Genomic DNA, 24,143 nt, shown 5'->3' with positions numbered 1-24,143 from the left:
AGTCGTCTCCTCGCGACTTCCTGCATATTTGCTAACCACGGGTCTAGTGGAGGTACCAGCCTATGTTAGAATCTGTATGTTGAGTAATTTCGCTATGTTTTGAGGAGTTCGCCGCTGCCCTGCCCGATGGTGTCCTCACAAGCCCCGTGGTATAAACCTGGAGCCAGCTCGTGAACCGCCTCGTTTCCAGGAACAGCGGCATGCTCTGGGGTACCGATCAACTTACTTAGATACAAGGGGAAGCTTTGGGCCAGTTGGTCAGACATGTTGGGGAGGAGGGATAACCGCAAACTTGACAGGACTGAAGATCGAGAAGAGGATCCTTGGATACTTGGATACGTTTGCTATTGTCTGTGTTTTTGATTTATTGTAACTTTTCTTTTGTAGTTTGCTGTTCAATTATGTGTATATTTTTTGTTTTATTTGACGTCATATGCATCTGTAGTTGATGCTCAGCTCTTGTATAGTGGTTGGGAGCCGATTCAAGATGCATAATAGCAGCTTTTTTTTCCCATATCCTCGAGTTCGTGTGATATCTGAAAATAAATCAATTCAAAACTCTGTTAGAAGTGGGCATCGGGAAAATACAGACGACTTGATGCTTGCGGCTGGAACGATACACGATTCGAATATCATGTCAAAACGTTTACCTCTTCAGGCGACCGGATGGGTCATTTAGCGAGGAAGGCCATCAAACCACATCATGGCCTGTCAGAATGTTAGAAGGGCATCGATAAAGGCAGGGTGAAAATTGGACAAGGCCCTATATGATGAGAAGCACTTTTTTAGTCACTGATTAATTTGATTCAGCGTCTGTAAGTGTGCGACTCACATAGGCGTATTAAGTATAAATTATCAAGTATTAATCGAATCCAGAGTTGCGTTTGGAGAGCACGACACTGAAGCCAACGCCACTTTCCTATGTAGGGACTTCGGTAGGGGCGGTGGAGTTGAATTAGTGCAAGGCGGGTGGCACGGAGGGGAATTCCATGCTAACTACCAAAGCGAGAAATCGGAAGAACTGCCTGCAAAAGGCGTTAATGTTGCAGCAGCTGAAGCAAAATTGCGAATAAACCATAAACAAGCGAAAGTTGGAGAATTACATTTTTTGTGCTGTTTATTATAGACGAGAGAATTTTTCACCATTACTTACCTTTTAGGAGCAGGCTTTGTAAACTTGCATCCTCATATTTTATTAAATGAAGCCTGTATTTGAGTTGTCTACAAAATGTCGATAACGCTGTTCAGTTTCTAGGCTAAAAAAAACGACCACTTTACCCACGCGCTCTCCGCTTGATCTCGTTCGTTGCTTCAGCGCAGTTAAAACGAGCCACACTGTTGACACGTTCAATGAAAATCTTCAGCCTCTGCTGTACCATGATGGTGGTTTTAGGGTTAGAGAGATCGGCTACTGAGAGCTTGGTCGGTGCATCTTGGGCCGCACAATTCCGAGGTAAGCGAATTGCACAAGCGCTACGTTATGGAAGCTATGGCACGAGTTAAAGGATTACATCGGACGGAACAACCAGTAGCCCTTCCTACGCCGTCCCCCCCAATAATAGCACAGCCACTTCGTCTAAAGATGGGCTAGTACACTGCAGTATGATTGGTTGAAAAATAGCCGTTGGATACATGGAGCAGAAGTTACGGCGGAAAGCTTGAGCCACACTTCCTCAAAACACCTTACCTTGACAAACCCAAAAAACAGGTTTAGTAAATTTCATTGATATTTTTGTACCTGCTCCGAGTTTATGTCGGCTCTTTTCCTGATAGATTTTGTTTTGAGAAGGTGCATTTCTGCTGTGTTTGCCTTGGACTCAAGCGTCGTTCTTTCGCTCGACTTTTTGGCAACACATCATCCCTAATAAACTGTTCTGTGTCTGTTTCTCTGTTTCATCACAGCGGGAAGATAGGCTAATTTGGGACTCAGGGCGGTGTGCAAAACATTTTTTTCATCCGTGCATTTAAAATTGTTCTTTATTGAACCATACCATAGTGCGGCTAACATTATATTTTAATGGCATGTGTATGTATGTATATATATATATATATATATATATATATAAAGAACATCAAAATTGGCTAAATCCTACTAAAACTAAAAGTTAACAAAGTTATTCCATGTTCCGACCTGCGGGTTTGATCCCGGCCGCGACGGCTGCATTTCTATGAAGAAGTTCTAGAGTCCCGTGTACTTTGCGATGTAAGTCCACGTAAAACAACCCCAGGTGGTTGAAATTTCCGGAGCCCTTCACTACGGCGTTCCTCATAGCCCGAGTCGCTTTGGGACGTTGAACCCCAATACACGAATTCATGTTCCGACCATGTTATGGACTGGAGCAGTCCCTGGTCGAAACGCTGCATAAATTTGTCAAGTTCTTCAATATGACATCCCCAACCTAATATGTATAGAGCGAAGAAAACGTTTCCCGACTGCTGTTTATCAGTTAAAAAAAAAGGATGGCCATCACTTCATATCGAAATATTTATTAGGTCAACGTTTCGGCCAGAAGCTGGTGTCCATCAGGACTCTGATGAAGAATATTGCCGCGTCTATAACAATAGCCGCTCGGCGGCTGTTCGGCGCGCAGCTCGCGCGCCACGTTGTTCGCTGCTGATGAAGACGAAACTGGACGTTCCATCCTGGCCGTCTCGGTGTGCGCTGGCATCATCTCGGTGTTGGCGTTCCTCTGCCGTCTGGACGCGGCGCTACCTGTACCATCTGCTACGTGACACTGGTGGAGGTGCGGGGTCGACGTCCCATGTCCAACACCTCTTCAGACAGCCGCTCATCTAGTCCCGACCAGCTACCCCTTGTCTGCACGCCCGTTCACCGCAGCAGCCGCCACCTCCTGGGACTGGTCCCAGAGTTTGGTCTTCTCCCAAAAGAGGCACGCACTCATCGACCTGGTGAGCATACCACCATGGCGCAGGCATGGCGCAGCCAGCTTCCATGGCGTCACTTTCGAAGACGTTGAAGACTGGCTTGACCAGTTTGAGCGGGTTGCCGATTTCAACCAATGGAGCCCTGCGCAGAAGCTGCGGAACGTGTATTTCGCCCTCGAAGACGGAGCCAAGATTTGGTTCGAGAACAGGGAGGCCGATCTCCAAAGCTGGGATACCTTCCGCCAGCAGGTCCGGGACACCTTTGCTAGCACGGACCGCTGGGATCGTGCGCGGCGCCTCCTGGACGCTCGCGTCCAAGAGCCTGATGAGAGCGTTGCTATGTTCGCCGAGGACGTGACCCGTCTTTGTCGGCGCGCTGACCCAGATATGGCGGAATCCACGAAGCTCCGCCACCTGATGCAAGGTGTGAAGGACCAACTCTTCGCTGGTTTGGTCGGCAATCCCCCGCAGACGGTAGCCGACTTCATCAAAGAGTCGACCGCCATTGAGCGGGCCTTGCATCAGCGCTCCTGCCGAAATGACTCCTTGTGCGGTGAGCCAAGCGCCAGTGAGGCTTCTTTGAGCGTGTCCAGCGACAATGCGTCGCTGCGTGAGCTCATACGCGCGGTGGTCCGTGAAGAGCTGCAGAACCTGACCCTTGCCTCGTCTGATCCGACGGCTGCGGCTCTTACCGAGGTTGTGCGCGGCGAGATTCGCCAAGCATTTTCACCGCCTCCTCCAGTCATGCCGGAGCCATGCCCCATGAGCTACGCCGCGGCTCTTCGTTCCTAGTTGCCACCTGCGCAACGCTTGCCGTACCACCCGCCGTCGCCAACCGCTCCGCCACCGCCATTCTACCAGAGGCCTCAGCGAGGACCTGCCATGCGTCCACCGGCCCGGAAGGCGGCTGTTTGGCGCACTTCTGACCAGCAGCCGCTCTGTTACCATTGCGGGGAAGCCGGCCACCTGTATCGCCGTTGCCCCTACCGTGAAATCGCCCTCCGGGGTGTCCAAGCTAACTTGGACCAATATTTATAAACAAAACTAAGCGTTTTCCAGAACTGAAATTGCATGGATGTTGTTAGGGTTTATCTAAAGTTACTGTACTATGTTTTCGGTGCTCCTATTTGAATAATTAGTAGAGATAAATAAATTAACTTTTTAAATATAGCTTCAGATGTTAAGGCGTCAATGGGAAAGTTGTCGAGCTCCACAAATGTTGTCCAACCCAGGCACTTCCAACGAGATTGACTTAGCGTGGTCGTTCTTATTCGGGAAAAACGGAAGCCCGCGAAGTTTAAAAAATACCACGTGAAAGCGCGCTCCTTGCGCCCGGATGCGCCGCGATTACAGCGCTCTCATGCGTGCTTCGTAAAAAACCACTCGCTTCGCGCCTTTCGTGCTGCCCTGACAGGGCTTCACGTTGCGCATGGTTCCAAGATAAGCGCCAATGGGTTCGGGCGGGAATTGCAAGAAAGCGCGGCTGCTGTTCTTCAGCGTATTTCACACGACGTCATCAGGCTTGTTATATGCGTTTTTGCTTGTTAGGATCTTGCTCCCGAATTCAAACACATGAGATTGTCATCGTTCCTCCGCATGCATTCTGCTAACGTGAAAGCGCAATTATCACCGCAGAAACGGAAGCCGCGCTTTGTTTCAACTGCCGCCCGTACCCAATGACGCTTATCTTTGAACAAGCACAATGCGAAGGTCTGTCTTGGGGAGCACGAAAGGCGCGAAGCGAGTGATGGTTTTTACGAAGCACGCATGAGAGCGCTGTAATCGCGGCGCATTTGGGAGCACGGAGCGCGTTGTCACGTGGTATTTTTTTTAATTCCGCGGGCTTTCATTTTTCCCGAATAAACACGGCCACGCTTAGTCTATCTCGTTGGAAGTGCCAAGGTTGGACAATTTTTGGGGAGCTCCACAAATTTCCCATTGGTGCCTGAACGTTTCAAGCTATATTTAAGAAGTTAATTTATTTATCTCGACAAATTATTCAAATAGGAGGAGCGAAAAAATGGTACTGTAACTTTAGGTTATCCCTAACAACATCCACAGAATTTCAGTTCAGAAGAACGCTTAGTTTTCTTAAAAATCATGCTCCAAGTTAGCTGGGACACCCTGCATATATATGTATATATATATATAGCACAATAAGGTAAACGTACTTGGTTGCTAGTTTAAAATAAGATGCGAAATTGAGAAACGCTTCGTTTATTGGGAGTCGACGTTTCGGACAGAGCCTGTCCAGTCTTGAAAAAGGACAGGCTCTGTCCGAAACGTCGACTCCCAATAAACGAAGCGTTTCTCAATTTCGCATCTTATATATATATATATATATATATATATATATATATATATATATATATATATATATATACGAGGTCTGTTAGAAAAGTATCCGACTTTATTTTTTTTTTTGCGAACACCTGATGGATATGAAACAAGCGCGCTTGCATCAGGCGACCTTGAACCTTCATGCGCATGCACGAATTTTTTCCTGCCTGCCGATAGCGTCAGTCGCTGGGACGCAGCATTTGAGTGAGGCAGTGCGCAGTGCTCTCGTCGGTTTTTTATTGAAAGGAAAATGGCGGAGTGAAAGGAGCAGTGCTACTGCATCAAATTTTGCCATAAACTGGGCGACAGCTAAGTGGAAACCATTCGAAATATTCAGACGGCTTTCGGCGACGATGCTTTGAGCAGCACACAGATTAAGCATTGGTAAAATTGATTTAAAGATGGCCGCACATCGGTGGAGAACGAGCCACGCTCCAATCGGCAATCAACATGCCAAAATGACCAGGTCATTGCCGAACTGAACGCTATAGTGATGCGGGACCGTCGTGTGACTATCCGAGAAATTGAGGAAGAGGTGGACATGAGCAATTTCTCCGCACATTCCATTATCACCGAAGATTTGGCCATAGAGAGAGTTGCGGCGAAATTCGTGCCGAAGCTGCTCACGGTGGAGCAAAAGCAGCTTCGTGTTGAAGTCTCACAGGACATGCTGTATTCCGCAAACAGTGACCCCGACTTCATCAAAATCATAATCACTGGTGACGAGTCTTGGGTGTACAGGTACGACCCGGAAACCAGATCCCAGTCGTCACAGTGGAAGCATTCCACGTCACCAAGACTTAAAAAGGCCCTCCAAGTGCGCAGCAATGTGAAAGTGATGCTGACTGTTTTCTTTGACACCCTCTGTGTGGCAGACCACGAGTACGCACTCCACAGGGTCAAACAATGACCAAAGAGTACTACAGGGATGTCCTCCGTTGCCTACGTGATGCTGTGCGGCGCAAGAACCCGGAGCTGAGGTCAACAGGAAACTGGTGCACCCATCGCGGCAATGCTCCTGCACTTTCCTCGCACTCGATTCAGATTTTTTGGCGAAAAACCAGACTCCTGTAGTTCAACAGACTCCTTACTGTCCTGATATGGCCCCTGCGATTTCTGGCTGGTTCTCAAAATCAAAAGGTCATTGAAAGGAGCGCGATTTCAGACAAGGAAGAACATTATGGCTGCAACGACAGCTGAGCTAAACTCCATTCCGAAAGGGGCCTTTTCGAAATACTTCCCACAATGGCAGCACCGCTGGGAGAAGTGTGTGGAGTCCCAAGTAGACTACTTTGAAGGTGACTAGGTTTCAACGCTCCAGTTATGCAAGTTTTTTTGCTACGGCCAAAGGTCGAATACTTTTCTAACAGACCTCGTGTATATATATATATATATATTGCCGCGTCTACAACAATAGCCGCTCGGCGGCTGTTCGGCACGCAGCTCGTGCGCCACGCGGTTCGCTGCTGAAGAAGACGAAGCTCGACGTTCCATCCTGGCCGTCTCGGTGTGCGCTGAGAGGAAAGTCCGGTTCGTCGTCGTCGAGCGCAGCTTCGACTGGATATCTGGACAAGCAGTCGGCATCGTTGTGCTGGCGCCCTGATTTATACACGATGGACATGTCAAACTCCTGAAGGCGTAAGCTCCAACGCGCAAGGCGGCCAGAGGGATCCCGTAAGTTCGTCAACCAGCAGAGACAGTGGTGGTCGGTTACAACTTGAAAATGCCGGCCGTACAGGTAAGGTCGAAATTTTGTCACAGCCCATACCACGGCAAGGCATTCTTTTTCGGTCGTGGAATAATTAAATTCAGCACGAGACAGAGTGCGGCTGGCGTATGCTATTACACGCTCAGCACCGTCCTGCCACTGGACGAGTACAGCACCGAGACCCACGTTGCTGGCATCTGTGTGGACGAGAGTCTCCGCACGAGAATCGAAATGACCAAGGACAGGCGTGGATTGCAAGCGTCGCCGTAATTCATCAAATGCCTGCTGCTGCTGTTCTGTCCACGCGAATGGGACGTCCTCTCTTGTAAGATGCGTCAACGGTGCAGCAAGTCGGGAAAAGTTGGCAATGAACCGCCGGTAATACGCGCAAAGGCCCAAAAAACGCCGGACCGCTTTCTTGTCCGAAGGAGTGGGAAAGTTGGCGACGGCAGCTGTTTTAGCAGGATCCGGCCGGACTCCACGATGGCTGACGACATGGCCCAGGAAAAGGAGCTCCTCATAACCAAAGTGGCATTTCTCGGGCTTCAACGTCAGGCCGGCAGATCTTATAGCCTGTAGCACGGTCAAGAGGCGCTGGAGGTGTTCTTCGAACGTTGGCGAAAATACAACAACGTCGTCCAGGTATACCAAGCACGTCTGCCATTTCAGGCCCGACAAAACAGCGTCCATCATTCTCTGAAATGTTGCCGGAGCTGAACACAAACCGAAAGGAAGGACCTTGAACTCATAAAGGCCATCCGGCGTCACGAACGCTGTCTTCTCGCGATCCCGCTCGTCAACTTCGATCTGCCAGTAACCACTTTTTAAGTCCAGCGAAGAAAAGTAGCGCGCGTGCCGCAGCCGGTCAAGAGAGTCGTCAATGCGTGGTAACGGGTAGACGTCTTTCTTGGTAACCTGGTTAAGCTTCCGGTAGTCAACGCAAAATCGCAGACTACCATCCTTCTTCTTAACCAAAACCACAGGCGAAGCCCACGGGCTCCTCGACGGCTGAATAACACCATCCTGCAGCATCTCTTTGACTTGTTCAGCTATGGCTTCACGCTCCCTCAGTGAGACACGGTATGGGTTTTGTCGAATTGGTCGGGTACTGTAGTCCGTAATGATGCGGTGCTTAGCGAGAGGCGTCTGTTTGACTGCCGACGTAGACGAGAAACAGTCTTGGAACTGATGCAGTAGGCCGACTAGGCTCTCCCTATCGGCTGGGGGTAAGTCTGGGTTCACGTCGAGGATCAGCTGAGGTGTGCAAGAATTGCACGTTTCGCTCTGGAGGGCAAGGCAGTCGTTAATTTCAGCGATTCCCTCGAAGTATGCGACCGCAGTGCCCTTGGCGATGTGTTGCCGTTCGGTCCCGAAATTCGTTAGAAGGACATCTGCCAGGCCGTTCCGTAGCGTGACGATACCCCTCGCGATGCAGACCCCATGAGAGAGCACAAGCGCAGTGTTCTGTTCTGCTACGCCGTCAGCACTGCACCGGTCGTCACAAATGACAGTAACGAGGGCACAGGATCGCGGAGGCACGGTCACATCGGCGTCGATTATGCGCAGGGCCACTCTGCGTGGTTCGGTGTCGGCTGAAATCGTTCCAGGGGTCGAAAATGTTACCAGACGATCAGGAAGGTTTATGATGGCACCATGCTCACGCAAGAAGTCCATTCCGAGGATCAGGTCTTTGCAGCAGTGCGGCAGAACAACAAAAGTGCCAACAAAAGCAGAATTGGCAATGGTGACTCGAGCAGTGCATCTTCCGACAGGCGTCATGAGGTGACCGCCAGCAGTACGAATTTGAGGTCCATCCCATGCTGTCTTTACCTTGCTGAGGCGATCCGCGAGGTGCTTGCTTATTATCGAAAAGTCCGCGCCTGTATCAACTAAAGCAGTCACTGGGTGCCCGTCAACGTGAATGCGGAGGTCGGCGCTAACTGCATCGGTGTCAGGGAAACTCGGGTTCACAGAATCGGGCTGCGGCGGCATCGGGATCTCGGCATCGCGCTCCGGCGGCGTTCGGGGGTCTTCGTTATATCCGCTGTCAGCAACCTTCCCCCCTGAGGTCGCCGCTTTCAGTTTCCCCGGCGCGGGCTTGGAGACCGGCCCCGCCGTCCATCTGGGAAAGCCTGGCGGCTGGGCGACGTGATGCGTGCGGGAGACGGAGATCGGGGTCGGCAGGTAGAGGTGGTGTCATGGGCAGCAAGGTACTCCTCTATTTCGTGGGGTCGCTCACCGAAACGGGGACAGGGAGCGTCACGTGGGAAACCCCGGAGGCCTTATATATATATATAAGGGAAGGGGAATGAGGGGCTCGTTATAAATATGAGAGAAGCCAACAGCCACAGAAACCAAGGAGCACAGGGGATTTTTTAATTAATTCATTTTTTTGGTGGTGTTGATCAAGTAAGAATATTACTGAATATGTAGTCGCTTAAAGCTAATTGATTAGAAAAGCAGAAGAAAAAACAACCACATGCCGCTGGTGGGATCCGAACCCATGACCTCCGAATTGCGCGTCCGGTGCTCTACCTCTGAGCTACGGTGACGGCTGTCAAACCTTCTGCTTTCGGGGGTATTTATGTTTACAAATAACCTAACCTTGAGAGTGCTCATCAGCGCCACCCACGTTCGTAAGCGGCGGACGTGGAACGTCCTGAGTTACCGCGAGTGTGACGTAGAACGCCATCGAACGGCGAGGGTGGAAGCTGTGTGAGAACCCTCTTATGCTTTCTATGGCGTCAAGGCTGCCAGAACCGAGACCCTCGCTAAGCAATTAAGCAAACAAGGGAAGGGGAATGAGGGGCTCGTTATAAATATGAGAGAAGCCAACAGCCACAGAAACCAAGGAGCACAGGGGATTTTTTAATTAATTCATTTTTTTGTGGTGTTGATCAAGTAAGAATATTACTGAATATGCTGTCGCTTAAAGCTAATTGATTAGAAAAGCAGAAGAAAAAACAACCACATGCCGCCGGTGAGAATATATACATATATGTATATATATATTCGGAGGTCGTGGGTTCGGATCCCACCGGCGGCAGGTGGTTGTTTTTTCTTCTGCTTTTCTAATCAGTTATCTTTAAACGATAATATATTCAGTAATATTCTAAATTGATCAACACCACAAAATAAATAACTTTAAAAAAAATCCCCTGTGCCCATTGGTTTCTGTGGCTGTTGGCTTCTGTCATATATATATATATTTATATAGTGTGTGTGTGTAACTTACGAACGAGGACCCTTAATCGGCAAAAGTTGAGAAATTCGCACAAAAATTCAGACAGTTCAGTAATATGTTCAACCTGAAAAGAGAATTTAAAAAAGTCTGAAGCAAGTATTCAGTGCTACAGAGCTCTCAACGGGCACGGATTAAATATCGATCGGGGATTTAAAAATTTGCAGTGTATTGTATTTTCGGAAGCCGTCTAGTAATGTGCGCTGTGGGACGAACAGACGCAGAAATATAGCCTTGCACTTGGAGGTGAGCACGTAGCGTATATTCCTGCCTTTAAAAAAGTATATTTTGGCTCGTCAAATACGTTTAAAGACGGCGAATTTCGCATCCTGATAATGGTAGGCATGTAGTTGGTGCATTAGCATGTGCTTGACTGGAGCCTTCATCTGTTTCAGTGTATGCCTGTGATCCATTTAAATACTACTAAATGCTGCACTTTTGTTTTCTTGGAGAATTCTTTAAACCTTTCGTAAACCAAAGTTGTCTTTCACGCTTTAGAACTTGGGCTATCGAGGGATTTTAATGTAGCCTGCGAGTCGCTGAAGGTCGCCCACCCACGTGGATCTTCAACGGATACTATGAACCATAGTGTCAAAAAAATTACATATACCTCAGCTGTCGTTGACAGCGTTGCGTGAGCTAGGTTAATTGCTCGTCGTTCATTCAGCTCTGGAACTACGAATGCAGATGGCGATGAATATATAGACGAACAATCAGTTCCTAACATGAATGTGACAAGGATACCGCATGTATATTTCGCACATGGCTAACTAGTTAGGAGCAAGTACCACCATGTCGCGTTTTCTAATTCCCATCGACAAACAACGCGATCTTAGTGGTCAACAGGAGCCAAGGTGTTACGTTAAACTTCCAATCAAATACACATAATATGGAAGATGCTGTGGGTGTTCTAGGAACGCGATTAATTTCGTTACCATCACGATCCTGCAGCGCCGAACCTAACTGGTATTTTTCACTTTTTGAGATTAGACAGGAAATATATCGGCAAGTCTCAGTTGCGCGTAAAGCTTGAAATGGAGGCTGCCGTGCCTGTGCAATAAAAAGAGGATTAGCAGCCGCTCGCAACACTCCAATCCACATACGAAAACCTCGTAGCTATCATCCTCTATATGCAGTTGTCTGTGGTTCATGAAAGTACGTGCAGTATCGGTGCAGAGTACGTCATTTTTTGTCCTAGCACAGCGCTGTGTACTTTGAGCACAGATCTCGCCCAGTTACCCCAAGACGAACCAGTAAGTCTGCGGAGCACAATTACCACTGAGTTGTGCTCATCTGCTAGAAGTTTGACGTGTGCGGCCCAACACAGTTGTCGGTCGAGTACTACTCCGGGGAAATGGTGCTGCTAAAAGTGTTCAGTGGTTGGCACTGAACACAGGGACTGATATTCTTTAGCTGCTTTCGAGTGAAAGGCAACACTGCTTGTTTCGCATACGAAAGCATAATCCCTCTTTCTAATATGTCCAGGCCATTCTGTAAGAGTGGTAGGATGAAATTCGCAGCTGGGTCAAAATCTGAAATGCAGACATCATCATAAAGCAAAGCGCATTCCAAAATAGGTGGGAACCTTCGTGGCAAATACGCCATAACGCCGTTGAAGGAAAAGTGCTCAGTACGCTGCCGTGCAGAACTATGCGCATCAGACTGTGCTCTGTGCACTTCGTCCTTCAGCTGTCTCCATGTAAACTTTTTTACCCCTCAGGAAGTTTGACACCCATTGCAGCGGCCTTCCACTCGCACCGATGTCAGGTAAGCTGCCCTTTTTATACCCAAAAATGCTGCAATGGTGACATTACCGCGGCATCGCTGGTGCTCCACGCATGTCGCCATGTTCATGATCACATCCATTGCACAAATGGCAGTCATGTACTCCGAGAACACCAGAAGTATTCTCTTTACATAATTCACGACGCTGATATTTCTATCGTATAGTGTTTAGTGCAAATATCTACCTAGATGTACGAGAATACGATAGAGTGTTCTTAATGCATCATCACAACAATAGTGCCATTATATGTGGATACGTGCATTGAAAAGACGTTTATGGGAGGACACTCTCAAATAACGTCCAAGCGATCCTTGAAGGTCTGCTACAGCCTTTGATTGATCTTGACGAAACCAGAGGGCCTGCAATTTTTTTTTTACTGGGACTTGCTTGTCAGAGAATAACTGGCTCGATTTCTGCCTTCTTTGGATGCTTCGTGCATACGAAATTTGCCGTGTGGGCTGGGCGTCTCTGCTAGTGAGGGAAGCAGTAAGGTTCTGCAGGAAATGGCACATTGAGCAGTAAGTGGTACATGACAGTTGCACTGCCTGTGTTTCCTCACGACTCATCTGTGTAGTAGAAATGCCTAGCTCCCCGCATTTCATGAAATAGCCTGAATGCACAACCAAGTATGGTTTAAGAAATGAAATATGTCAGTTGTCTATTCTTTTAAAAACGTTCCCCAGAAAGTATTGACTGATTTATACCGATTGTCGGTTATGACCTTTGTGTCCTTGCGTTCAATCGATCATTCCACTACTGCATTCTTCGAGTTTGTTGGTCATTAAGAGTTGGTAACGGTCGCTGTCACTCCAGCAATATTCCGCTTAATACCGAGTAGGCTCAAGTGGTGGGTGGCGAGCAATAAATCGGTGGATCAAATTCTGATCCCTGCTGTGTCTTCTACCGAGCTTTCCTTACTCCGCATTCAAATCGCAGTGCTGCATGCTATTTTATCTTTCCAAAATTACCGCTTTACAAGCTCTTGCTAGAAAATTTGTGCTTTGATGGACGCCTCCATCTCATGCTCAGTGGCTCTGATGTCGAAACCTCTTCTTTCAGATAAGCGTCTGATAAGAAAATGCTGGGAGAGCTAGCAGCTGCATCTAGTCTACTCACAGCTTTTCTAGACACAGACCGTTGTAAGGCCGCCGCAGATAGACTGGAGGCAACGACCTCTTTTCCAGTTCCCCTTCTTTCTTCCCCCCCCCCCCCCCCCCAACCTCTCTCCTACATTCCCTGCAGCACCGTCGGAACCTCTGCTTTGTGATATCGCCCACTTGCTTCACCTGCCAAGACATTTTCTCGTCCCGTACTCTGCGGAGTGCAGAAAAAGGCCACCGGTACGAACAGGAACACTCCTCAGTGAAACTTCTACGCAGCCATGTGCGCCCTGTGCGGACGAAACTTGTGCAAAAAAGACTTCTCCTGATCAGGTGCTGTACACTTTGCCCTTAACATGATGTCATTGCTAAGTTCTTTGACGGTGCCTCTTGGATAAGCTCTCCCTTCTTGAGCCAGGGCTTTGGTTTGTTGTGAATATCCTGAGCTAAAAAGCTACTACATAACAGACACATTCGGCTTATCATACCTGAATGACAATCGCGAAGTGAAGAAAAGAGAGCGCGTGAGATAGCACCGTGTGTTAATTAACCGGCTGCTCCTGGCTGAAGGATAATTTCTGTTTCGTAAGGTATGCGGAAGATATTTCAGTCCTTTATGATACTCCTTGCATCACGTATCCATCATGTCTTCCTGTCGTGAAGAATATTGCCTCTTGCCTGAGTCTGGGATGAAGTAACCCCAGTTTCATCTTCATCAATGCCTCATTCACATTGTAAACCTATCTACAAGGGCGAAAAGCTGCGAGTGGATAAAAAATATGGCTTATTCTATTGAGAAAAAATGAACCGTAAATACATAACCAGTAAGAGACAACGTCCGTCTGCAGAATTTGTGTGGAAATGTTGAACTGGTGTAGCCTTGACCTTCAAATTAAGGACTGGGAGCCGGAGAAACAACAGCGCGCTTATGAATTGCGCTGATCGGAATCACTTCTGATGGGCGCTGAGGCAACCACATGTAGACCGCCTGTCAATGCTGCCGTGACGTCACGCAACGCATGCATAGCCTAGCTAGAGACAAAGCGCCATAATGTAGAAAATGTACGCATTACGCGAGTGCACAGTTCACAGATAAGATACTAAAGAAAAGTATACTTGTCTAGAAGTTGCGCGAGCACAGTTATCCGACTGAATTAATGCGTTTTTACAAGCAGCGAGACAGGCTCTCTAGAATTTTCAAAAATAATTACTGGCTATGGCAAGCAAACTACCAAAGGTGCCACTCTAATCTGGCATGTAGGCTCCCGCAACAACATTCACCGCTACCCGCCCAGAACGAGAAGCAGGGAAGCATGGAACGAACAGCCCTCAAGAAGGACCGGAACTTCGGTGTTGACTCGCGATGGAGTTGGGTGACAGCGGGTTTCCTGAGCTGGCATACGGCAATGGCTTTGATAGCGCCACAGTCGCTCGGAGTGCTCTTCTACGGCATCGTCCAGGGATACGGCATCACCCGTGAGGAAGCTGCATGGCCCCTCGTGCTGAGCTCAACTTCGGGCTACTTAGCAGGTATACCAGTATCCACGTAATACAATCAGATATGACTTTATTACGGCATTCTAGGCGATGCAGGAAGCGTGGAGGAAAAAATCGCCCAAGGTCAGCTTGAAAAGCACACCACTCTCCATTACCGGGAGTTCTGATAGTGACAACAAAAATGTTATGTACAAGAATTTATGTCGTAGCGAAATTAAACATGAAGGTACAGCACGTCTATATTACAAGGAAGAAAAAACTGTAGCGCAACCAAGACGTACACAAGAGAAGACCTGTGTCCTCTCTTGTGAGGACCTATTCCTGTGTGGTCCTCTTTTTGTTGGGCTAGATGGTGCATGTTTGAAAGAAAAAAACTGTAGCTCAACCAAGACGTACACAAGAGAAGACCTTTGTCCTCTCTTGTGAGAACCTAGTCCTGTGTGGTCCTCTCTTGTGTACGTCTTGGTTGCGGTGCAGTTTTTTTCTTTCAAAGACGCAGCATCTAGCCCAACAAAAAGTTCTTCTAAATCTATGTTACCAAGGCGCAAGCAAGCGATAATATTAGATTTTGTAACAACCAGATTTGGCCTGCCAGTCACAACGAAACCAACCTGCAATTAAAAAAAAACAAGCAAAATGTAATGGCCCATAACCCATTTTTGAAAAATCGCTGTGTGTCCTACACGTGGTGTTCTCAAACTGGATGTTTCTAGGGCTTAAACGGTTCAGTATACAGAATGCGTATTAAGTAATGCCTCAGTACATGGATTTTTTCCCCCTCTTATCGACGCCAGCTGTTTGGCAAATATTTCTTTGTAAACAACTTGATTATGGGAAATAAAATGCCTTTGCATCAGTGAGGCATGCAACAACGACTGAATAGAACCACAAAGTATAAATGCTTTCAGATGACATGAATACCGCAGCATTACGAAAAACATTTCCGTTAATTGTGAACGTAACTGTTACAGCCACTACTTTACATTTGGATTCTTACCACTCATCCTCTCGTGTAGATAATTACTTTCTGCCATGAAGCATGAATGCATTTCGCACGCAATTATCTCATCGCACACCTTCTTTGTTAAAATTATTTTTTTACTTGACGCTCGTGCTGAGTGCGTTGTTCGTTACGTTTACAGAAAGAAATAATGATCATTTTAGACATAAACACTGATCGAACAAGTCATTCCACATCCTATTTAAGCAAAATTAAACTCAGAAGGTGATAAGATAATCAGCTGAACTTCCGTTTTTTTCATGAGGGCACAGAGAAACTAATAGTTAAGTCTAATAATAAATGGCTAGAATAAGTGACAAGGAAACAGAATCTCGGGAAACAGCATCGAAAAATATGCCATGGAGTGAATCAAGCAGGCTGCAAAGCAGGAAGGGTATCCGCTTCGGAAAATCTTAGAAAAGAAACACTTAACGACAACTGCATACCATACAAGGTGCAAAATACTTACTGAATGGATGGACTTCTCTGTTTTTCAACAATCAGTAAACGAATATTTGCTCCTGAACTGTGTGGTACAACGAAGAAAAATTTGTGCAGAAGTTATAATTCTGAACCCTTTGCTACTTTGGTGCACAATCAGGTTTCGTGGCTTGAAAGCTTTGCGGGAGAATTAGAGTCGTATAAACTGCGTTTTCTGATTATTAGTGCTTTTGATGCTTTCTAGCCAAATATATCGGTGAGTAGGTGTAATTCAATAAAGATAAACATCCAAGAACAAAAAAGCACGCATAGTTTATGTTGTATTACAGAACTCACATTTAGGTACTTTAGTGTATGTAACTTTATTTTTCTCTAACATTTGGCCAATGCGTAGAAGTGCATGTCCTATTGTAAGAAGTGACATAGCAGGAGATAGCAAAAATACTGACATAGCAAAAATGCTCTCATTTGCGTGCTAACTGATATTAGGACCCACGTTACCATTGCATCGACCTTGCATAACAGAAAAAAACTTCCCTTAACAGTAACCCTAGTCGTACGCAAGATATAATTACACGTAGTGGAAAACAGCAATCGCGCAAGGAAACTTAGTTTTAATAGTCAAACGTAAAAACCTATCTTAACGCGTACGGAATACGGTTGGGAGCATCCAGTATGAACACTATACGATTTAAAGAAGATAACAGAGTCTTTCATAAATCGGTGCAGGCCATTACTTGTTGGCGTAGAATTGAAAGCACAATAAATAGCTGTTAGAAGTTCGATGAACTCTATTTTGTTAAAAGATAGCTGCTAGAAACATTACTCATTACAGAGAACCCATCTCTTGCATGAGCATTAATTGATACTTCATATCAACATCGTCGCTCGGTATACTAGAACATCAAAATGGTTATTATTATTGTGCACGGATCTGAAATACAAAACCAGTGAAAGCACTCCCAACATCACTTGCACTTGATAGCCGAAGTTCGATCAATTGTCTAGTTTGAAGCCTACGCTTGATTGCACTGCATCAAATGCTTTACTGAACTTGAGATCTCATTTCAACGAATTGGACAATAACACAAATGATTTTTAAAAATTGGAAACATCACAGCAGCCTCTTATCCAGGCTGTTACTCCTATTAGTGCTACAGCAGCCTCTGGCGCTGTAGCACCAATAGACATAGCTGCGCGGAGTGGGTGGCACAAATTCTTGGTAAATGCGCTAGTTTGCGTGACTGCATAAAGAGGGAGACATTAGTAAACACGCTCATGAAATTTCAACCGACATGCTAACTCATTCCCACCTGCATAAACCGTGAATTTTAGTATCTTTTTTTTTTGCTTGCAGCCCCCGTCCTGGCGTACCTATGCCACCGTTTCTCGTGCCAGGCTATGCTACTCCACGGATCAGCTGTAGCGGGAGCTTCGCTCTGTGCCTGCGGTTTCACCGTTAGCATCCCGGTGCTAATTTTTCTTTATGGAGTCGTTTGAGGTAAGAATAAAAAAAATACCAACCTAGATAACGTTCGGCCCTCGAATCTGAACAGGGTTGCTTCAAGCGTTCATGTAGGATTTTCTTCGGAGTGGTGACCGATTTACACACAGAAGAAATGCAGCGCTATTAATACGAACGATCTTATTATTCTCTTAATTAAGAAACTATCTAACGCTTTACCTTTCCATGGCAAAGAAAACTATCAATTGATATGCTCCTATATATTTATGTATTTTTATTTAATTTTACCCATTTAAGTGTCCTAAATTTGAATTCAGGCCATTTAAGTCCTGCTGTTGACTGCTGTTGCCTTCTGCAATGTTGATTCCTGTGCATCGGGACGTTTTATCGAAACACACTGCTTGTCATAGAGACCTGAGAATAGCGAAAGCGTAAGAAATTATCCTAGCTTATAACCGTTTTAATGCGATAGCCGTGAGAGGAAAATGAAGGCGAAAACTGTCCGGCGGCGTTGCCGTCCACGGCATCTGCGCTTGTATGAAGCGGCCACCAACCAGCTGTAGCAGGTAGTTTTGATGGGTATGCCTCTCAGCAATTGCCACCTGCCAAGTGTGCCCTCTGCTCAATACCTCCACCTAAGTTATTCCCCGGACGATTGCTTGGTCTTGGCTGCCCAGGAAGATAGAGTACATGTACAGAATAAAAAGGAATAATTCTATTCGAGGGAACGAATTAGCGCCAGTTTAAGTCTTCTCCAACAAAGGGACCCTTTAGTAAGAAACTTGGAATGAATTTAGTGGGAGCTGCCCCTTCGCGTATATTACGGTTGCACCGATCCTCTATAACCTACGGATTTTCCATTGCTTTACCGAATAACTGAACCGCGGTTTTACCCAACAGGCAAGATGAGCAGTTGCCTTTCGTCACCCCCAGATTATTCCACAAACGCAGTGCTAGACACGTTTTATTATGTTGACGAGTGTGGAAACTTGTATTTTTACATATTAATCACACATATTCTCGTATTGCTTGCAGGAATGGCGGCATCGGGAATTTTAGTCGCAGTAAACGTCCTTGTGTCGCAGCACTTTGAGCAACGGCGTACGACTGCTTGCAGCCTTCTTTTTTTCGTCTCTGGACTCAACATCCTGTTCGGACCACCTCTGGCTGAACTGTTCCGCTCCACTTACGGCATCCAGGGCACATTTCTGCTTCTGGGTGGCCTCACGTTGAATGCTCTCCCTGCAGCCATTGTGCTACGCAGTCCGATTTGGTTGAGGCAAAGGGAACACTCATTCGTCGACAAAGTGTGCAAAATTGCAAGCAGTGCAGCAGCTGATGCAGGCAAAGAAGTTCTAAATCCAGACGACCTTGGAACGAAAGTTGAAGTGATACCAATAGAGGCCATCAAGCCGTTACTCTCTTTAAGCAGCACGCAGGAAGTTCAAGAGCCCCGTTTACTGTCGCTGTGTTCTACACTTCGAGGCTGGCAGGGCGGATGCCGGCGTGGTTTTTCCCTCCTGCCCACGCAGTTCTGGACGGTGACGTTTGCCTTGCATGCTATGACCTTTGCGGTGGTAATTTTTGGAAGGGGAACATTTCTGATGCTCCTAATGGATATTGCAGCAGACAGAGGCGTGGCGCCCTCCGACGCTGTGCTCCTCATGAACGCCTTTGGACTCACCGACCTTCTCCTCATGCCTCTAAGTGGCTTGGTCATCGACTGCAGAATCTTAAGCTTAGAAGCAGTCATGTTCCTGGGCTTTCTCCTCCAGGCTGTCGCCTTTGAGCTATTCGCCTGGCTGAGAAGTTATCCAGCGTTGCTCGCCTGCTCGGTGCTGATAGGTGTCAGCAATGGAACGAGGGTGTCACTCCAGGCTCCAGCTCTAGTGAAGGACTTCGGTGTCGAAAAACTGCCCATCCTGATTGGTGGCGCAACGTTCTGCGGTGGCACTATAATATCGATGAGGCCATTTTTGTTTGGTAAGTAAATATGTTGTATTGTTTTAATATTTTAGTCTTCAAGAATGTTGATGCGCAGTTCAGTAAAAATAGATGTCGATAATTAAGCATGAAATATAATTAAGAAACTATTTGTTACTTTTTTAAGATGCCTGATTAAGTGTTTCAAAAAAGAAGTCGTTTCTAAACTGGTGTATTCAAGCTTTACCTTACCTATTATTTGTGAAATATTTTGCTAGCAAGTGTTCAGTCATGCCTGGTACGGTGCAGTACATTTTCTTGGTTACAGTTACAACGCATATTTCGAAAGAAGGGCGTTATGCCAGAAATTGCGCCTTTGGCTTCCTGGATTTCATGCGCTTGCACAAAACATAAAAATATATTTTGCGATCATACTATATTTTTATATTTCCAGAATGAATATAATGATACAATAATGAGGGCAAGAAAACTTTAAAGCAAGTATTTATTTCTTTTAGGACATATTAAAAAGAGGCGAAGCTTTAATGCTGAGCTTCAAGTTAATAATGACTTGTGAAATTCATCAATGCTGTGAGGTTAGCTGGTATGTGTATCAATGAGTCTGTTATTTCATGTTGCCTGCAGTGTGAAATTGGTCGGCTTGTTGGCTGTAATATTAGTTTAGTTGTAGCAGGTTTTCATTTTCATAATCGCAGCAAATTGCGTATTGCGAGCTTGAGCAACGAAGTGATCAGCGTGGTCCTGTGTTATTCTTCTCCTGGTGTCTCGTTCTTTCGCTCGTGAAGTTATGTCGGAGTGTCTCACTCTGGGGAGGCATTGATCGCATCTTATTTATTATTTGTACTTTAATTTGTTTCCCTTTTCATTCGTGGATTGTCCGAAAAAAAAAACCTCCAGGGCTGCGCTGCTACGACAAATACGTCGGCCACATCTGTGAAAAAGTATTGACTGCGCTGAGTTGTTAATGTAGGCCTAGGCACGTGCATCTACATTTCTTATGCGGGAGCATACTAGGTAAAAAAAAGAAGTCTCACTTAAAATGCCTTCTTACGCCTGTGCGCTCCTAGCCATAGTGTGCTGTTTTCTCACAATGTCATCGCGCCTCCCACTTCTGTGGATTCTCCCCTCTTTTGAAGGCCATCGTCTTCGCTATAGAGCAACCGTCGCACGGCTAATTTAAGGCTAGTGTAAGCCCTGCTACTTAGAGCACACTAAGGACCTCGGGGAAAAAGCCAAGGAGTTTACTGCAAACTCTTTTGATGGATATACCATGTCGTAACGCCACCACGACTGAGCGAAGAGGGGCAGAGGGCTTCGAAGGTAGTTAAGGGCATTTTCCTCGGTGTGTTTGGTTTATTGTTTTCAGTGGTTTAACGTCCCAAACAACTGAGGCTATGGGGGACGCTGTAGTGAAAGGTTGCGGAAATTTCGACCACCTGGGGTTCTTTAACGTGCAAAGGCATTGCACAGTACCCGGGCCTATACAATTTCGCCTCCATTGAAATGTGACCACCGCGATAGGGATCGAACCCACAACTTTCGGGACAGCATCCGAGCGCCAGACCCAGTGAACCACCGCAGCAGCTTTTACTCGGTGTGTATTTTCACAGGAGTTCCCACAGGACCACTATGCTGTTGCTGTCTTTTGCCTCTGTATATTAGTGCGAAAATACTTCTAGGCTGTGTCGACAGGGTCATGTCACCAAAAAGTGCCCGCAAAACGTGTCCGCAGCATTTATGACATTCTCAGTAGAGGTAACATCAAACAAGTGCTTGTGATCAAAAAAGATGATGTAAGGATGATGCGCAAAGAAAATTGTGTCGATGGGATGATTAGTTGGTTAGAGGCAAAAATGTGGAAAAAGGGTCGATATAGCGCGGATATCGATAAATTGTGTGAATGGGAAAACAACCGTGGACGGCAAAATAGTAGGACATATGCAAAAGAATTCAAATAAAGTTTGAAATAAAATGTATTTCATGAGTGACACTTAATCGAACAAAAAAGTTTCATCGACACAGGTCAATTAGTTAAGTTCTTATCAGCGAGAACCGTTGGGCGGTTGGATAGGCTGGACGGGTATATAGTAAGAGGACGGGAAACCAACCACGGCGCCAAATTTGAAAATCCCAGAAGTTGGAGATAAATTAGGGTATAATCAGAATAAATAAATCGATGTTTAATGAAAGCATAAGTTGATTACGCTAATTTAGTAGGTAAATTAATTAACAAACCAAAACGAAAATGATAACTAGAGGCAAAGACAGGCGGCGAGTACCGAGGAGGCCTCAATGCTTTCGGCTTGTCCCAATGCGGGTCGCCGCAATGTTCTGTAATTTTTTGTCACTTATTGACCGCATATTTTTCTGATGTTGTTTGTTCATGTTGCTTTCATTATGCGCTCAATTTCATTTCTCGCCATCTTTTTATTCCGCGAAGGCAACATGGATAATATCCTATTCATTCAAAGTGCTCGAATCCGGTAATCTGGTAGCTACCTGCATTCGCGCTGCAATAAGAGAAATTGAGGTGTAGGAGTAGGAGAGGGAAAGGCAGCGAGGTTTTCTATGGCAGTTTTAACTGCTAAATTCGATCGATTTAAACGCTGCAAAACAAAGATTTTGTTGCATAGCAGAAGAATGCACCATTAGCTTCAATGTTTTCTTAATAGTATCTTACAATTTTCCCGTTTTCAAAATTTTTGTTCGAGAATGTTGGAGGTGACCCTGGGAGAGCCGTCCGCCTGGCGCAGTGATGCCGATAGAAGTACATCGCAAAGAGGTCAAGGGGGAATACGCCAATACAGTGTTGCAGGGGAAAGCAGCGTCTGCTAACTTGTTGTGCTTGGTGCTAGCAACCCCTGCCACTTTTCCCTTTTCCTGAAACAAACATTTAAACACTCTTCCTTGAAACAAACTCGCAGTTGCTATACATGGTGAACAAAATCCGAGGAAATAGCTGCTGTTGCGTATAAAAATTAATAACTATGCTCCCGCTTGTGTTCTATTCGATGTCAATGCACGTAAAGAAACCCCAAATGGACCCATTTGATCCGTGGACTTCCACAACGGCATACCCCGTGGATCTCGAAGCCAACGGCACGCCTCGTTGCATCCTAGCCCATGAAGCCTTGAAAATATTTGTTCTTCAAAACCATGAACATCGAGTCAAAATTCGACATTATTTAGAGTACGTGTACTAATTCACTTCGTTATTTCCACAGGTTACTGCCGGGACAATCTTGGATCCTATGACCTGCTCCTTCACATAGCGGCGGCTGCAAACCTTGTTCTATTCAGTGCATGGGTTGCAAAGTATTTTACCAGCACGCGAAAACGGCCATGAAAATATACACATATGTTTAAAAATCAAACATACCAGATTCCAAAACCTTAATGGCACGAAATACTCTCGAGCAGGTAAGGTTGTCCATGACACACCACTTCGTAGCCTCCAATTTAAACATCACCCGATCTTTCTCGTACGGCCGCTAATGTGTGGGCGCGTAATCACGGTGCTCTAATTTACAGCCTCTTTTAGGGCTCAAGCCAGCTGTAAATGCGATATGAATCAATTGTTTTGTTAAAAAGTTAGATGCATAGTACACCGCGAATAATTTCCTTACATATGCACAATTTATTTCTTGAGTATGAAATACATATAGCGGCTAATTCAAATTTTATTGCTTCTATAACAGCACACACTCAGAACTTTTACTCAATTGAACTCAACACCGTATTGAGGACCACGCTAATGTATGAGACAAACTATGGACACCACAGGTGCTGCGGGGATCAGAAAAGCACGCATAATATGTGGTTACACCTAGCACAGCAATCATGAGCACTTAGAGTGCCGGCATCGATATTTTTCTTTCATTGGCCAGTTGTTGAGATCAAGAACCCTCAAAGTTCTATTTCATTGTACACACGTGTGCAGAATTGGAGGAAAAAAAGGGCCACAGTTTTCTATTTGTTACCCTGCCCGGCAAATATTGTTACTGTTTCCGGGTCACAAGGTGGATGATATCTAGCATTGGATCACAGTACAAGACTTCCTAGCGCTCTCTCGAATGTCTAGCTTCTAGCGACGCGTTCGTTCACTAGCTCAGTGATTCGGCAGTCGTTTTTCGTAATGGGCAGCTATCAACTACATTATGTTAAAATAGTTCAGAGCCGCGAAGCCACAAAGAGTGGTGAAGAGATCAGACACGCTGTCAGATGATTGATGCACAAAACGCATTTGTGCAATGCAATGTTGACTGCACAGAAACTCTTTGATTAAAAAAATAAACTAATGAACGAAAAATTTGCGTAATGATGTTTCTTAAACACCGAGAAAACATGCTCTCGCACTAACTTTTGGGGTGGTTTCTTCTTTCTAGGGTAGGTTGAGCACAAAACAAGCAAGTTGCTGGCATTTATTGCACCGAATACAAAGATGGTTGCAAAGATTTGTAGATAAAAAAAGCTCGTTCTGTCCGTTGTTTCTCCAAAGCATACCTTTCATAATATCGTGCTATAAAAACTACTGCATGATGTACACAAAAAGTGAGGCCGGGCAGTTAAGCTGCACTACGAAGCAGTGAGCTCACTGTATTTGATAAATATTGTGCTTAACCGACGGCCTGGATCTGACTCCGGTTAGAATTTGGGAATGTGTAATCAGCCTGGGTATATTTATGGCAATTTGAACATGATACAGTGCTCCTTGTTCTATGTTTTCTTGCCCATG

General features: G+C 45.9%; 1 pseudogene; it reads left to right on the top strand.

Moving 5' to 3' along the window:
* Positions 1-14,374: 14,374 nt before the first annotated feature.
* On the top strand, positions 14,375-22,754 carry LOC149333153 (monocarboxylate transporter 3-like; annotated as a pseudogene).
* Positions 22,755-24,143: the final 1,389 nt, after the last annotated feature.

The sequence above is a fragment of the Amblyomma mixtum genome, chromosome 8 (genome assembly GCF_055824585.1).
Source record: "Amblyomma mixtum isolate Tamu chromosome 8, ASM5582458v1, whole genome shotgun sequence".
Lineage (NCBI taxonomy): Eukaryota > Metazoa > Arthropoda > Arachnida > Ixodida > Ixodidae > Amblyomma > Amblyomma mixtum.
Note: the sequence above shows the minus strand (reverse complement) of the source record. Positions and strands in the feature narration are given on the sequence as shown.